Consider the following 17,671-nt stretch of genomic DNA (forward strand, 5'->3'; position numbering starts at 1 on the left):
TTCCAAGAGATGCAAGTCGAAGTACATTGGTGGATATGTTTGCCAAATGTGAGAGCTTGCTTGATGTTTAGCACACCTCAGAATGGTGCAATACAACTAGTAGGAGCATCAAGGCAGGCTTGATTGTGAGTGTCATTGTATCACAGTGGACTTGGGCAGCTACTATTTTGCAAAGCTCTAATGTTACATGGGAGTATGGTGTCAATGGCCCTTTGTGGTATGCGAGTGAGACGACAATTCAGGTGCTCCTTTTTGGAGTATTTGCCATTGAAATCAAACGGAAGACATCATCAGTACATACAATTGGTAAGATTGTGTGTGTGAGGTGGGTTCTTTTTGGTGCACATTGTTGTTGTTGGTGTTTGTTTTGCCCACTTCACCAAGATGGATACGCATAGTGGTAGCATGTTTCGGCTTCTATAGGCCTCGTCATCTTGATTACTTTAGTGGATCCTTTCCCCCCCCACGACAAGTAATAGTGCTACTTCAGGTGGCAGTACAGCACTGTTTAATCTGTCTTGAAGGGGCAAGTTGTGTACATGCTATGCTAATCTTTGATGGGAGATTGTGCTATCCTTATCACTCTCCATTTATAAAGAAGGAGGCTACTTTTTGATAAGGACAATCTGCGTTTGTATTAAAAAAATGAAAAGAGCCACTAATCCTGGAAAAAGGGGAGCGAAAAGGGAGGCCTCTTTGGTTTTTCCTGGGGGGCAGAAGGGACGAAAAGGACGCTCCTGCGACAGCTCGGAGGGGAATAGGGACGAATGTGGAAGAGGGAAGGGAGGCCTGCCAACGATGGAAAAATTTCCAGCCTTCCACTGCTCAAGAGAGAGCCTTCCACTGCTCAAGAGAGAGCCTTCCACTGCTCAAGATAGAGCCTTCCACTGCTCAAGAGAGAGCCTTCCACTGCTCAAGGTAGAGCCTTTCACTGCTTATGAGGGAGCCTTCTATTGCTCATGATAGAGGGGGACCAGTAGCGCTGGGAAATGGAGGGGGCGCAGAATTTGGAGAGGAAGGGGATCAACGGAAGGAGCTCTGCTTTTTGGTGGAAAGGAGGTTTTCAGTAAGGGGAATTCGTGTTTTGGGATGGCTCGGAGGGAAGAATCAGCAGGGGTCTCGACACGACCAGTAGCGTGAAGAAATCCAGGCCTTTTATGATTTGCCGTTGCTCGAAGTCCTGTTCCATGGGCTCAAATCGAAACCTGTCACATTTCCACAGATTGACACCTATCATGATTCTACGAATTGATACCGTCTTGTGAAAGTTAAACTGTTACCCTTCTTGTGAAATCCACAATCATCGAGCAGGACTCTGCTACACATGAGGCCATTGCTTTCAGATTGTCAGCCATATTAGGAATCAGAGAGATAGAAGAGGAGAAGTGTTTCAGAGTTCCAATCTGATTCCCTGCGCCTCTATTGGAGCCTCTTTTCTACGACGAGCACCGCCGAACACCAGGAACGCCTCCTTGCCCTCACTTGCTCCGCCGTGGATTCCCCGGGCACAAAGCACTCTCGTGAGAAAGGTCACAGCAAAGGAGTTAGACAACATATTGGACGGCACCAGAAACTGTCCTGTAGTTGTAGATTTTAATGCTCAGTGGTGTGGCCCCTGCAAGCTGCTTTCGGAGGAGCTTGAACAGCTAGCTGCAGAGTATGGTGATACAGTGACATTTCTTAAGGTGGACACAGATGAAGAATTTGAGCTTGCGAGTCAAATGCAGATTCAAGGATTACCAAACTCTTATATTTGTAAGTAAAGATGCTGTAAAGAATGCAATTCGTACAGAAGGTTTGCTACCTGCAGATATCATTCGCAGCAAAATTGAAAACGAGCTGTGATGAAGCTCAAATTGTGATATTGTTTCCTGCACAGGAGCTACTATAAGTTTGTTGAAAATCTTTTGACACATCTCTGATTAGATCAACACAGACTTTTAACTTTTATGAGATGTAGCTGGGCCGAATTCCCTAGCAAGAATTTGATTTCCCTTTCAATGGAGAGTCAAAGGAAGGTTCTCGAGGATAAACTGGAGCCGCTAGCTACAAAACAGGCAGAAGCTGGGTGTTCTTGATACTGCTTTCAAGCTTCTCACAAGGAAAAGGAACTCAATTTACATCTCGTTTATCTTCATCAACGTTCTTGTCTTGTTTTTGTTTAAAAGGTGAAAGAAGAAAGGAGTATTTGCACTATAAAGCCCATTGATCCAAGTCTGCCATGTCAAGTGATAAACCCACTATTAAGACCTTGAAGCCAGATATGATGTTGATACTAAAGGGAAGCTGTTAATTGCTCTGAAAATTATAACAAAGCAGAAAAATTGAGAGATGAGATATGAGCTTTACATGAGGACAATAGATCTGGAGTTCTTGCAGCAAATGAAAAATTTTGTAAGGCGTTTGCTTTTGGAAATATGAAAATGATGCAATAGTACTTACTGCACATGATTACAGTTATTGTTCATATGTTAAAAATACTATCATGAAAGAGAAAAATGTGCTTTACATTGCCACAAATCAGTTTGTCGGCTTATGGAGAATGTAAAAGAATATATGGTTCTTGATCATTCCGTGTCCAACCTTCTTGACCTTGGAAAGGAGCCACCTCTGAAAGGATAATGCTAATTCTTCTGTCTGAAGCTGATAACTAGATTTTGTATTAAATATTTCAATATTGAAGGATGAATTCTATGCTCAGCTGAGAACTTGCTTTTAGTCTTATCATTGCTGTAAAGACGAGGACTCGTTGAAAGCTTAGTGGACACAAATCCTTACATCTTGCTTATGCATTTGTCTGATCTTTTATCCTGAAATTTATCAAGGTCTTCTGAAGACGCGACTTTGCTTTCTTAAATCCTTCGACATCTTTGGTAAACCCGACGTGAAAGCGTCGCAGAAATTTCAGGATGGGAGATTCTTCAGCCTCTATTTCAGCTTCTTCTACAACTCCAGCTGCGTCTACTTCAGCTCCATCAATGACTGCTGCGTCCAGTACTTCAACGGAGGATCTAAAACAGATTTTGCAGAATATGTCCATGTATATGCAGCTCCAAAATCAGCAAACACAAATGTATATGCAGCAGCAACAACAATTGCATCAACAACAGTTGTCTCAGCAAAGGCAACTCTATTCGGAGCAGGAGAATGCAAACAGCGCGACTAAGGCTATTGAAGCAGTTGAGAGTGAGAAGAAGCTATTTGACGGGCGTAATGTTTCAGCATATTTGAAGACATATGAGATCAAGATGGGATTTTTTGGAGTTCCTGCTGGACTTATGAGTAAGTACTTCCTTCGTCTTGTCACACCTGCTTTGAGGACAAAGGTGACTGATTTATTTATTCAAAATACACATTGGCAAGATTTTAAGAAGGCTTTAAAAGAAGAATACTTCCTTGAGGACTTTGGTATGGCTACTCGGCGGTCATTCCGAGAGTGGGTCTACATGCCAAACAAAGGTCTTGCTGCTTCGGAGTTGATTCAAGAATTCGAAGAGAGGTATAGTCAGCTTGATGCCATTGAACAAAGAGCATTGGATGTTGAAAAAGTTGAGCTTTTCTTGCAAGCTGCAGATCCTGCTCTTCAAGAAGAATTGGGTGAGCTTCTTGAAGATCGCACGAAGCCTATGGGTCTTAAAACTGATTGGCAGGATGCTCAGGATGCAGTCTCGACATTGACCAAGAGGAGGATATGGAAGACTCGCCTACAGAATGGTTCCATGACACCTACATCATCAACTGCTCCTATGCCTACTTCTATCCCTGTTATTTCTTCTCCTCCTCAGCCAGTTTCTTGGCCTATGCCAGTGCCTACTATTTCTACACCACCTATTCCTCCTGTTCCACGACCGATGCCTACACCTTCTGCTCCAAAACCATCCGCTCCATCGGTGCCTACTTCTCTTGATGACATAATCAAAGGTATCACAGATTTGACACTTGAGTTAGTCAAAGCGGAGTTGGTGGGTAAGTTGAAGGAGCAGTTTGCTTCGACTGTGCCTACTACTTCTTCCAGTGCTCCTACTGCACCTAGGAGTGCTCCTAGTGCTCCTAGGAGAGATCGGAGATGTATTTGGTGTGATAGTACGGAGCATCAGCATTGCAGGGATTGTGACTCTTTCCAGGATGCAATGAGGCAGAATTTGGTATATTGGGGGCAAGATGGTAAGATTTGGTTGACTGAGACAGGAGCTCCACTTGCTACCAACTTTGGTAAAGGTGGAATGAAGAAGTTAGTGGAGGACATGGCTGCGCGTACTTCTTATGTGACGGCTAGAGGTGATGCTTCTGCATATGGAGTACAGATTGAGAAGGGATCGGAGACTCAGTCCACACTATGGACTTATGCTATGGAGACTGCAAACAAGGGGAAAATTCAGCAAACTGTTTTGACTAGCGCAGGCTCTAGCATCAGATCAGAGACAGGATGGGACTCGCCTGTCGACAGGTATTCTATTTATGCTTATTTGGCTAAATCTCATGGTGCAGATGTATTTGTTGAGGAGAAGCGTAAGAGGGATGAAGAAAATCCAAGTGCAGCTAAGAAGACTAGAGGGGGTGAGTTTGTTACTCCACCTACTGCAGGACCGTCTTCAAGACCAGGGCCAGATCGACAGATGGAGGATGCTCAAAAGAGGGAAAAGAGGCAAGAGCCTAGAGAGAGAAAGCAGCCAGGATTCAGATTGATGTCCGATATTGAGACATCTACAGATATGAAGAAAATCTTTAATGATAAGATACTTGGCAGTGAGGTGACTTTCACTATTTCTGAGATTTTGGGCATCTCAAAAAGAGAATTTCAGGATCAGTTTCAGGAGGTCCTGAAGAGGAAAAGACATGCATTGTCAACCACTGATGCACAGGGAGTTTTGATTGGAGAGTTGGATGAGGATGATGATGAGGTTATGGTTGATAATGCTTCTGTTTTGCCGCAGGTAGAGAAGAGGGTTCAGCCTATGCATTATGCTGAAATTGATGAGCTTGTTTTGATACCGCGTAGTCACTTTTCGCGGAGCCATTGGGCTAGGGCAACTACAGAGACGCTGGTAAAGATTGGAGAGAAACAGGTGCCTTATGTTGCATTGGTTGATCATGGTTCAGAGATTAATCTCATTGTTCGTGGAGTTTATGAGAGTAACAGATGGCCTATGGATGTAGAGCATGGGTGGCGTATGAGAGCCGCCAATAATACTGCAGGTGATTTATATGCTGCTTGCCCTAGTGTCAGGGTTTCTATTGGTGATGTAGAGGAGGATTTTCATTTCTTTGTGCAGGATTCATGCTCTTATCCCATAATTCTTGGTCAGCCATTCATTACAGAGATGCGCATGGAGACAAAGGTCATGGATGATGGATCTGCTTATGCACGGATTCGCAGTAAAGATGGTAAGAGAGCAGTTCAGTTTATGACTGTATGTGTGAACCATGTTAGAAACAGGGATACTCTCAGAGATGCACCCTTACCCACTGTGAGGGATTCGGGTTTTCACTAGGTACCGCCGTTTCGCGAGACGACGGTGGTACAGAGGAGAGGAGATTGGAGTTCTCGCCTCCTGGCAGCAATTTTTTCTCCTCCGGTTATGTTGGGATTTCAGCAAACAGTTCGATGAGCTATCAGAAGACTTCTAGGTTGCCTAGAGCTGCCAGGCAGTATATATGCAGGAAGGAGAAAAATTTGAAAAATGCAGGAATTTTGGAGGATGATGAGCACATAGATGGGATGTATGACAGTGTGATTTGTGCAGATACGATGACAGAGATGGGAGATATGCTGAAAACTGATATGCTGAATTGTCATGGTAATGTATTAGTGCAGTCCCTGGACATGTTTCATGAAATTGCAGATTTTGTGTCACAGATTGAGTCAGAGGCTAAGGAAACTCAGCAAAGAGTGTTGAGTGCTGAAGAAATTCAGCAAACAGAGTTTCCAGCTGGTTATGATCAGCTTTCAGAGAGACAGAGGGCTGAAAAATTTCAGCCAACAGAGTTTACTGCTGAAATATTTCAGCATTCAGAGTTTGGGGCTGTTCCTATGCAGTCCATAGAGCAGAGGGCTGAGAATATTCAGCCATTGGAGTGCAGAATTGCTGATTTACAGCAAGGTTCATGTAATGCAGAAGAGCATAACGAAGCCAGGGTTGACACGAAATACAAAACTGTGGATAAGAAGGTGAAGCCGGTTGCTGTACCGCTTCCACCTGACAGTGATCAGCAAATAGAAAGGGCTGCTAAACAGCAAATTTTGAGGAATCCGGAGCATATTGGTCATAAATTTTCAGCAGAGACACTTGCTGAATTGAAAATTGGAAATGGTGATTTCTTGTTACCCATAGAGAAGCAATGCTTTCAGGAGATGCTTGAGCATCATGGAAGGGGATTTGCTTTTGTCCCACATGAGATTGGATGTGTGAATCCTGATATTGTTGCTCCTATGGTTATTTTTACTATTCCTCATATTCCATGGAATCTCCGACCTATTCCAGTGCCTAAAGCACACTTGCCAAAGCTGATTGATTTATTGAATGAGAAGATCAGGATGGGAATCCTTGAGCCTTCATCTGCACCATACTCAAACAGGTGGTTTACAGTTCCAAAGAAGAATGGTACTCTTCGATTTATTCAGGACATGCAGCCAGTGAACAGAGTTACTATTAGGAATGTTGGTATTGGTCCAGTTGTGGATGAGTTTGCAGAGGCATTTGCTGGACGTGCCATCTATTCTTTGGGTGATTTGTATTCAGGTTATGATCAGTTTCAGCTGGCTTTGGAAAGCAGGGATATAACCACCATGAGAACTCCTATTGGGCTTGTCAGGATGTGTACCTTGCCTCAAGGTGCCACTAATTCTGTTGCACATATGATGAATGCCATGCATAAGGTCCTTCGTGATTACATACCTCAGCTTACTATGCCTTTCTTGGATGATGTGCCCATTAAGGGGTGTGCAGAAGAAGAGAAGAATGAGAGCCTAAATGAGCAGGGATGTAGATACTTTGTGGCTAATCATATTTCAACATGTGAGAAGATTTTGGCCAGGTTAGAAGAAGTGAACTTGACACTTTCAGGGCAAAAATCTGTTTTTGGAGTGAATGAGGTTGTCATTGTTGGGCATATGTGTGGATATTATGGCAGGAAACCCTCACCTAATAAGGTGAATGCTATAGGCAAGATTGCAGAGTATTGTTCTACTACTTCAGAGGTACAGAGATTCATTGGTGCTTGTGTGTTTTATATGATTTGGATACCTCACTTTGCACACATTGCAGATTGTTTGTATCAGCTGCTTCGAAAGGGGCAGAAATTTTATTGGGATGAGAGTCACACTAGAGCCATGCGGAAATTGAAGAAGTTATTGCAGAATGCTCCTACTCTCAGGAAAGCGGATTATAATTGGGATAGGCCTATTGTATTGACAGTTGACACTAGTCCAATTGGCATAGGTTGGGCTGTGGGTCAAGATGATGCAGATGGAAATAGGTATGCTATTCGGTTTGGGGCGAAAGTCTTAAATGAGAGACAGAGGAGATATCTGCAAATCAAGAGGGAGTTATTGGGGATTGTCACGGCTCTCAAATGTGACAAGGAGTACTTTATTGGAGCTTCAGTTGTGGTAGAGACAGATTGCTTGCCATTGATTGGTATGATCACGAGTTGCTCTACTCCGGATATAGCCATGTTGAGATGGATTGCATACATCAAGTCATTAAATCCGGAATTTAAACACATAGCAGGGAAGGATAATCCAGTGGCAGATATGTTGTCTAGAGCCAGATATGATGATGAGGAGACTCTACTTGCAGAAGAGGATGATGCAGAAATTTCAGCCACTATGGTTGATCATGTTTGTCATGTTTATGATATTGTGGCTTTCACAGAAGAGCTCTATGTTGGAGATTGGTTGCAGATTGGCAGGTACCTTAGTACACTAAGCAAAAGAGATGAATGGACAGATGAAGAGTTCAAGAAGATCAGAAGAAAAGCCTATGGTTATTTTCTCAAGGACGGATTTCTTTGGAAGCATCCGAAGAAAAGAGGCGGATTACCTTTGCGGGTTGTCTGCGATAGAGAGACACAGTTATAGGTGATGAGGGAGTTTCATGAGAGTCCTTGGGCTGGTCATAGAGGAGTATGGGCTACTTATGAGAAAATCAGGGAGAAATATTGGTGGAAAGGCATGTACAGAGATGTTTCTCACTTTGTTGAGACTTGCAGAGACTGCCAGATGTATTCAGTAGTGCGTCATAGAGATGAGCTTCATCCGACCTATCCGCTATGCATTCATTATAAGTGGGTAGTTGATTTGGTTACCATGCCTATGGGTCTATGGCAGATGAGGTACATTGTTAGTGCAGTGTGTAAGTTCTTATTGGAGGAAATTTTCTGCAGGTATGGTTGTGTGGGTAAGATCACTGCGGATCATGGTGAATTGGATGCAGATGAAGCTGGGGAGTTTTTCTCTCAGCTAGGAATCAAATTGGCTCTAACCACAGCATATAATCCAGAGGGAAATGGGAAGAGTGAAAGAGGGCATCCGTCAATAGTGAAAGCATTAGCCAAAGCATGCAGAGGACAGATTGGAGAATGGCCGAGACTTCTACCATTTGCTTTATGGGCTGATCGTACGACTCATAGTGTTACTACAGGATATATGCCTGCAGAGTTGATGTATGGTCAGAAACCTGTTATGCCGATTGAGACTTGTGCTTTGACTTGGTCAGTTTTACCATGGCAGGAGGATTTGACGAGAGAGGAGCTCTTAGCTCTTCGGATTCGACAGTTGGAGAGGAGACCTGAGGATATTCAGCTAGCTATTGACAGGTTGAAAGTTGCTAGACTAAGGAACAAGGACAGGTTTGATAGCAGGCATCGCTTGCGGCCTAGAGCAATAGAAGAGGGAGATTGGGTTTTGGTCTTTGATAGCAGTCTTGAAAATCAGCATACTGCACTTCGGAAGATGGTGAAAAGATGGTTTGGGCCATACATAGTCAGACATGTCTTTGATAATGCAACATATGAGCTGACTGAATTGGATGGGACAGTGCTTAAAGTGCCTATTGCTGGAAAAAGAATCAAAATTTTCAAGAAAAGAGATGATGAGGATTATGCATTGGAAGAATTTTCAAAAGAAGAGCAACGACAAGAAACTCCAATGGAAGAGACAGATGATATGGCTGAAAATCTTGTTGATCTACCGGAAATGCATAACGAAGAGATTGATTTGTTTGTGGATCTTGATGATAATGATCATGGGTAGTTGGCCCATCCGGAGGATGCGCAGGATTAGAGGGGGTGGATGTCGTATTGCTGCGCATTTGAGGTGTGAAAACCACCCAAAAGTTGTGCATGAGATTTGTTACTTTGTACATACTTAGTTGTTATGTTTGCTCTTTCATTCTATGCCAAAGATGGAGAAGAATAAGGTTTTTGATAGATTGGAAACTCGAGATGCAATCTCATGGGCTACACTTATTTTAAGATATGCCAAATATGGGCTTTGTGAGGAAGTACTAAACTAATTCCAAGAGATGCAAGTCGAAGTACATTGGTGGATATGTTTGCCAAATGTGAGAGCTTGCTTGATGTTTAGCACACCTTAGAATGGTGCAATACAACTAGTAGGAGCATCAAGGCAGGCTTGATTGTGAGTGTCATTGTATCACAGTGGACTTGGGCAGCTACTATTTTGCAAAGCTCTAATGTTACATGGGAGTATGGTGTCAATGGCCCTTTGTGGTATGCGAGTGAGACGACAATTCAGGTGCTCCTTTTTGGAGTATTTGCCATTGAAATCAAACGGAAGACATCATCAGTACATACAATTGGTAAGATTGTGTGTGTGAGGTGGGTTCTTTTTGGTGCACATTGTTGTTGTTGGTGTTTGTTTTGCCCACTTCACCAAGATGGATACGCATAGTGGTAGCATGTTTCGGCTTCTATAGGCCTCGTCATCTTGATTACTTTAGTGGATCCTTTCCCCCCCCACGACAAGTAATAGTGCTACTTCAGGTGGCAGTACAACACTGTTTAATCTGTCTTGAAGGGGCAAGTTGTGTACATGCTATGCTAATCTTTGATGGGAGATTGTGCTATCCTTATCACTCTCCATTTATAAAGAAGGAGGCTACTTTTTGATAAGGACAATCAAAAAAATCTTTAAATTGTGAAAGAAATTGTGTTTGCCTAGGATGCATCTGATTTTCCTTGGCTTCAATTTCATTCACCTATACAAAATATGATTTGCTACCTTTTCTTAATGCACGTTTAGCCTGTGTGTGACCAAGCAATGGAAAATTATCTAAGGTGTGCATACCATGTAATGTGATTTGTTTCCCATTAGAATGAATCTTCATTGAATGAGTGGAATAATCTATATGAAGATTATATTTATGACGCCAAGGCATTCTTAAAATAATGTCAGTAGATTGCAAAGGCACAACCAAGAAATTTTTGCACTTAACATAATCGCCAATTTTAATTTTTAAGTCATGAACTTCTTGCGTACCATTGTTTCTAGTACCTAAGAATGCAGCCTTGATGCGGTAATGAGTTGAAACAGTATGTAAATTCGATTCCTTGACTAATTTCACAGAAATAAAATTAGGTGTGCTCCCATCATCATGTAAAACAATATTTTCTTTACCCTACACAAGACATTTCATCATTAATAAAGAGTGAGGATTTGGCATACTTGGTAAAGTATCTTAAGTAGTACTGATATCATCATCCTCTTCCATGAGATCTGGCATTTCTTCATGGTCTTTATCTTCATTCGCTCCCAAGTAGTTGATGTGAACTGTTGGCTTTTTAGACTGAAAATTCACTGCTAGATGTCCAGGTTGATGGCACTTGTAGCAGACTATGGGTTTGGCTTTGGAAACATTATTGGTAATAGCTGGGAGTTTAGGTATGTCGGGATTTGGTTGGAAAGATGGCTTAGGACTTGGATTTGTGTTTGATGGTGAAACAGGGGGTCGTGTCTAGGATTTATGGAAAGAAGATGGAACAAATCAATTTTGATTGAATCTTCGAAAGTTATAATTGAATTGTTTTGTACTATAATTACCGTTAGTTGGGAATTGTTGTGATCGCTTCTCTCGTCCCTGAATTTAGTCTTCAGCATCATGGTCCAAAGAAATCGCATCCTCGAGAGTCGTTGGCTTGAACATGTTCACCTCCGCATAGAAGTGACCAAGAAAACCAGACATAAACTTGCGCTTGTGGATCATCTCAGGTACATCTTCAAGCATTCGAAGTTGCAATAAGGCATTCCCAAAATGTTCAGTGTATTGCAAAATAGACTCAAGATCTCTTTGTTGTAGAAGATCCCACTATTTGATTGCTTTTTCGTGGAATTGAGGTGGAAGAAAATTCTACAAAAAATTCTTTTGAAAAGCCTCCAAAGTAGTAGAACAATCAATACTTTTGCAGACAACAGTCCACCATAGTGATGTTCTGTCCACTAAATGTTTAGTGACACACTTGCGTTTGTCTTTTTTGGCATATTGTTCTTAATGAAAATAATCATCAAACTGACTGATAAAAGTGAGAACAATTTTTCCATCACATAGCCCATTAAAAGTATAGAATTTGAAATTTATTTTACTTATCTTGGATTCTTTTCTTATAGATTGTGCTTCGAGTGTCGCATCGATCGTACGTCATATAACATATTCGGGTTGCGGTCCATCTTGATCTCAACAGTAGATCGTTGACGAGTAGCTAGTTGAGCTTGCAAAGTTTGACGTGCTCTTGGTTCCTCTTGAAGCTGCATCATAATTAGATCCAATTTTTGATCCATCGTTGGTTCCGATAAATCACCTTCCGCCATCAAATCTTTCATATTTTGATCGGACATCTTGCAAAATTTCAAACAACCTCACACACTCAAAATCTTATTAGTGGGATGAGCGTAGCTCAAAGTTGGGTTTACAAGGAAATTTTTTTCTTTGTTTTTAAATATGAAAATTTTCGATCTTTCTTCTTTTTACGAGTATGGAAATTGATGTAGTACTTCTTCCAAGCAGAAAATAGACTGCGTATGTCAGTTTGCTTGCTGAAAACAGTCTCTATTGGAGTGCACGTAGAAGGAGGGGCTTGCAGGGAAGTTGGAAATGAGTTTGGAATTAACTCAGTGTGAACAACTACTGAGAAGGAGAGATTTAGATTGAAACTTTTAAGCTTTAGGAAGCTTAATAAGCTTAAGCTTTAATAAAAGCTTAATGAATTGAGAAAAAATGAATCATGACAAAAGGACATCCTTTACAGATTTGACACCGTCTAAAACGTGCTCCTGCCACACGGTGGTTTGAAATTATGGGCTAAAGCTTCTTTTTAAAGCTTATTAAGCTTTTAAGCTTAAATTGACTTCTCTCTCTTCTCTGCTACTCTGAGGAAAAAACGTGTTGATGAAGAAACTTTGGAAGTGGTTCTCCGTCTTGAGAGAGTGGTCATTCGCAATCCAATAGCATAGCAGGAGGTTCTTCACCACCAGGAACACGCTGGTATTGACGGTTCTTTGCGAGACAGGTTGTAGAGCCTGATCATTCCAGGAGCTTTGCCTTCGTGCCAAATGGTAAGAGATTGGAAACTCTTGATCTCAGCTTTGCTTTGATACCACTGATGTGTAAATCGGATGTTGAATGAGTATGTAATGAGCACCGGAAGGTCCCCAAGAACAAAAGAACTCTACTTAAGCTCAAAAAGCAAAAAGATAGACTTGCACAACATGAAGAAAAGAGACAAATTGGGTACAATCTCCCCCCATGACTTGTGTGAGCACTTCATAAGGTATGTATTTATTAATTTATTCCTCTCAAAGCTCAAAATTAGCCCAAATTTACAATAAGCATGCTTTAGCTTTTTTGTTTGCTTTTGTCCAACTAAAGAATAAAGCGGTTGGATGGTCCAAAAGTGGGGTTGTGCCCAAATACAATGTTCCATAATGAAATATTTAAACCATGCGTCCATACGCATACAAAATAATAAATATTTATAAAGTGCTTCAATAAATAAGCTCGCCTAAATAAATATTAGCACCACGCCTTTAATGATGGTGCGCAGAACGGATGCTGTATGCTCGCGTAGTGAATGCCGGAAGGTCCCCAAGAACAATGAACTCTACTTTTTGCACAAGTTACAAGGTAAAAAGCATGAACGACAAGAGCAAGAGACCAATTGGGTGCAATCTCTCCCCATGCCTTGTGTGAGCGCTTTACAAAGCATGTATATTATGTATATTTCATCTTCATGCTCAATAATAGCCCAATTTACAAAAATATAGCAAGCTTTTAGCTTTTGAGTTTGCTTTAACACAAAAATAGGAATAAAGCTAATGGACGGTGCCCAAAGAGTCTGGCATGCCCAATACAATGTCCAAATAGAAATAACATAACCGTGCGCCCATGCGCGTACAAAATAATAATAAATAATCGATGCCTCAATAAATAGACATGACAAAATATAGGCGTGGCGCCTATCAAAATATAATCCATAAATCGAATACTCGCTATCCTCCAATGCTTTCCTCTGCCACTGCTGCTATCTCTACACATCAACTGAAGCATTCACAATCGTTAGTAAAATAATACAATTAAACCAACAAAAGTGAATACTTAGCAATCTTCAGCTACATAAATAAATCAACTGGTTAGAAATAAATCCTAACCTTAATTTATTATGAGTGCGCACTCAAAACTCATAAACGTTTATTAATTTAATATGCATTTTGCGGAATCACCCGCTATGGAATCACCCATGTACATACTAAAGTAATGAAACGCCCGAAAAGGATAGGCGTCCCCATCAACTTCTTGCACAAAGAATCCACTTTGTGTATGAGCCCCGGTCATCAAAGTTTACGGAATCCATCGTAAAACCTCACGGAATCCACCGTGGCACGGAATCCACTGTGGCACGGAATCCACCGTGAAATATGCCTCCTGGCATCATACCCCCGGGGTGGGATAGCAATTGACCTCAATTGCTATTAGCTCAATGTGGAGCTAACAAAGTGGGGAAAGCATTTTAGTCTCTAGCGTGCATCCAATGTGCTTCCTCTACAGGATGGTTCTTAAGTTTAACTAGATATCTAGAATATCTTCGGCCAGTTCTAGTGGTCAAAAAGTCAGTGTCTATGATAGCTTCTGGTTCAAGTATTTCAGTCTCTTCATCTAATAAAGGTGGGTTTTCATAAACAGGGTGTAGAGGTAATTGGCCTCTAAATGGTCTCAATAAACTAATGTGAAATGTGTTGTGAATTTTCCAATGAGGTGGTAATTCTAACTTGAATGCATTGTCATTTATTTTATGAATGATCCTAAATGGTCCATAGAATCTGGGGGCTAATTTCACAACTGGATGTCTATCTACACTTTGTAGTCTACGTTTTTCTATTCTCAACCAAACATAGTCATTAACTTTGAAATTCATTGCTTGTCTTTTCTTGTTGGCTTGTTTGGTATATGATTGCTGGGCTTTGGCAATCATATCTTTAACCTCATCAAATATAGTGTTATGCATACTAGCAATATCATCAGCACTTTGAATTCTATTTGACAAAGATGCAACATGTGTAGATAATCTATATCCATAAATCACTTCAAATGGTGCTTTCTTTGTAGATGTGTGTGGTGTATTGTTTTATGCAAACTGTAATAAATGCAAATGTGTGTCCCATGTTTGTGGTTTAGAGATAGTATATGCACGTAAAAGATCTAGAATTGTGCTGTTAGTGGCTTCTGTTTGTCCATTAATTTCTGGATGAAATGCAGATGAGAAATCAATCTTGGTGCCTAGGTTAGCAAACAGAGTAATCCAAAAGTTGTTACAAAATCTAGAATCATGATCTGAAATAATAACTTTTGGCAATCCATGGTTAGTGAAAATAGTTTTCAAAAACAATTGTGTTGCTTGTGATGCTGTTAAAGTTTTCTTACATGGAATGAAATATACTTGTTTACTAAATCTATCTACAACTGTCCAAATCATATCATGGTTAAATTTAGTATTAGGTAAACCAGTAATGAAATCCATAGAAATTTGTTCCCAAGGTTTAGATGGAATAGACAAAGGCATAAGTAATCCATACTGTTTACCATGATGTCTCTTAACTCTTTAACAAATCAAACATTCAGAAACAAAGTTAGATACATCAGCATCCATATGCGGTCAATAAAAATCTTCAGTTAATGTACGTAAGGTAGATATGATACCTCTATGACCTTGATATGGGGGACAATGAATTTCATTCAAAACAAAAGATCGGAATGGAATTGTAACACACAATCTCTTTTCATAAAACATAAATCCATCATTATATGACAATGAATCAATAGGAATCAAATTATTTTGAACTAATTTATTCCAATCAGCATGAAAAGTAATATCGTGATGATATGTATCTTTCATAGCAATCAAAGAATCAAAAGATATGACAGAAATATTATGAATAGCAGGTCTTCTACTTAATGCATCAGCCACTACAATGATAGGATGAAAACTTTGAATAAAGGAGGCCCATTTGATATGTCGGTCAGAGATTTGGGGTTGGCTAAGTAAATGTCTAATACTTTACTGATCGGTCTTAATCATAAATTCTGAACCCATTAAGTAGTGTTTCCACTGTCTTAATGCTTGTACAACTGCTAATAGTTCTTTGTCATATGTGGAATATTTCAGTTCATAAGGTTTTAGCTTACAACTAGAATAGGCTATAGGATGATTGTCTTGCATAAGTACAGCTCCTATTCCTGATCCACTAGCATCGGTCACTACTAGAAAGAATGGTCTATTAAAATCAGGCAACTGTAGAACAGGGGCATGGGTTAATGGATGTTTCAGTAAGTCAAAGGATTTCTGTTGATTTTCGGACTAATGATAAACAATTCCTTTCTTCAGAAGTTTGGTTAATGGTAATGCAAGTAATGAAAAATTACGTACAAACTTCCTATAGAAACTAGCAAGACCAAGGAATGAGCGTAACTCATGCACGTTTTTAGGTACAGGCCAATTTAATATTACATCTATTTTCTTAGGGTCAACTTTAATTCCATCAGATGATACAATATGACCTAAATACTCAATTTCTGTTTTAAAGAATTCACTCTTTTCAGGGTTTGCATACAGTTGATTTTCTTTCAATAACTGGAAAACCAATGACAAATGCTCATAATGTTCTTTCTCATTTTGACTAAACACCAAAATATCATCAAAGAAGACAATTACACAATACTGATATTTCAAAAATATACGATTCATCATTCTACTAAACGTAGCAGGTGCATTAGTCAATCCAAATGGCATCACTAAAAATTCGTAATGACCAAACTGTGTCCTAAATGCAGTCTTGAATATGTCAGACTTATCTAGTCTCACCTGATGATAACTAAACTTAAGGTCTATTTTACTAAATATAGCAGATCCTTGAAGTTTGTCCATAAGGTCATCAACTCTAGGAATGGGATACCTATTCTTTACACTGATCTTATTTAAAGCTTGATAGTCAATGCACATACGATAGGTATTATTCTTTTTCTTGACTAACAGAACAGGTGCACCGAATGGAGAATTTCTAGGTCAAATCAATCCTCTATTTAGTAATTCTTCAACTTGACTCTGAATTTCTTTTTTCTCTATCTGGTTATGCCTATATGGTGCTTTGCAAGGTGGTTGTGTGCCAGGGATCAAATCTATCTTATGGTCTTCTGGACGTGAAGGAGGTAAACCAGGTGGTAGGTCTTCTGCAAAACAGTCCTTAAAATATGCAAGAAATCTTTTATGCCTAGGGTGCATATGCCTTTCTTTTACTTGCAATTCATTCACCCAAATGAGATAAGATTTACTACTCTTGCGTAATGCACGTTTAGCTTGAGTATGCGAAAGCAGTGGAAAAACATTAGATGCATACATACCATATAATGTAATAGATTTTCCTTGAAAATTAATATTCATTGAGTGTGTGGAATAGTCTATATCTGGGTTATGCTGATGACGCCAAGGCATACCTAAAATAATGTCACTCGACTGTAATGGAACAACTAGGAAATTTCTTCTTTCAGTGTATTGACCAATTTGAATCTCTAAATCTTGCACTTCCTGTGTACCATTATACCTAGTGCCTAAGAATGCAGCTTTGATGCGATAATGCGTAGGTACAGTCTGTAACTTCAATTCTTTTACTAATTTTGCTGAAATAAAATCATGAGTACTACCGTCATCATGCAAAATAATCTTTTCCTTTCCATGCACCAAACATTTCATAGTCAATAAAGAATGCGGAGTAGGCATACCTGGTAAAGTATCCGAAGGTGTAATACTGTCATCCTCATCTTCAATAAAATCAGGCATATCTTCATGTTCGTCTTCGTCCATTGCTCCAAGGTAGTTGATATGGGCAGGTGGCTTCTTTGAATGACAATTTGCTACTAGATGTCCAGGCTGGTGGCATTTATAGCATACTATTGGCTTGGCTTTGGTTACATTGTTTGCAATGGTGGGAAGTCTAGGTACATTAGGATTTGGTTGTGGAATAGGCTTAGGGTTTTGATTGACATTGGATGGTAATGCAGGTGGTTTTGCCCAATTTTTGCGGAAAGATGATGAAGAGAAACGACCTGGATTAAATATTCTAAAATTGAAATTGAATTGTTTAGATCTATAGTTACCATTGGCTTGG

At 40.1% G+C, this 17,671-nt stretch overlaps 1 pseudogene; it reads left to right on the forward strand.

Moving 5' to 3' along the window:
* The first annotated feature begins 937 nt into the window (after window positions 1–937).
* LOC148030676 (thioredoxin-like protein CITRX, chloroplastic pseudogene) lies at window positions 938–1,964 on the forward strand (annotated as a pseudogene).
* Window positions 1,965–17,671: the final 15,707 nt, after the last annotated feature.

This window comes from Lygodium microphyllum, chromosome 10, assembly GCF_053477565.2.
Source record: "Lygodium microphyllum isolate KBCC chromosome 10, Lygodium_microphyllum_v1.1.10, whole genome shotgun sequence".
NCBI lineage: Eukaryota > Viridiplantae > Streptophyta > Polypodiopsida > Schizaeales > Lygodiaceae > Lygodium > Lygodium microphyllum.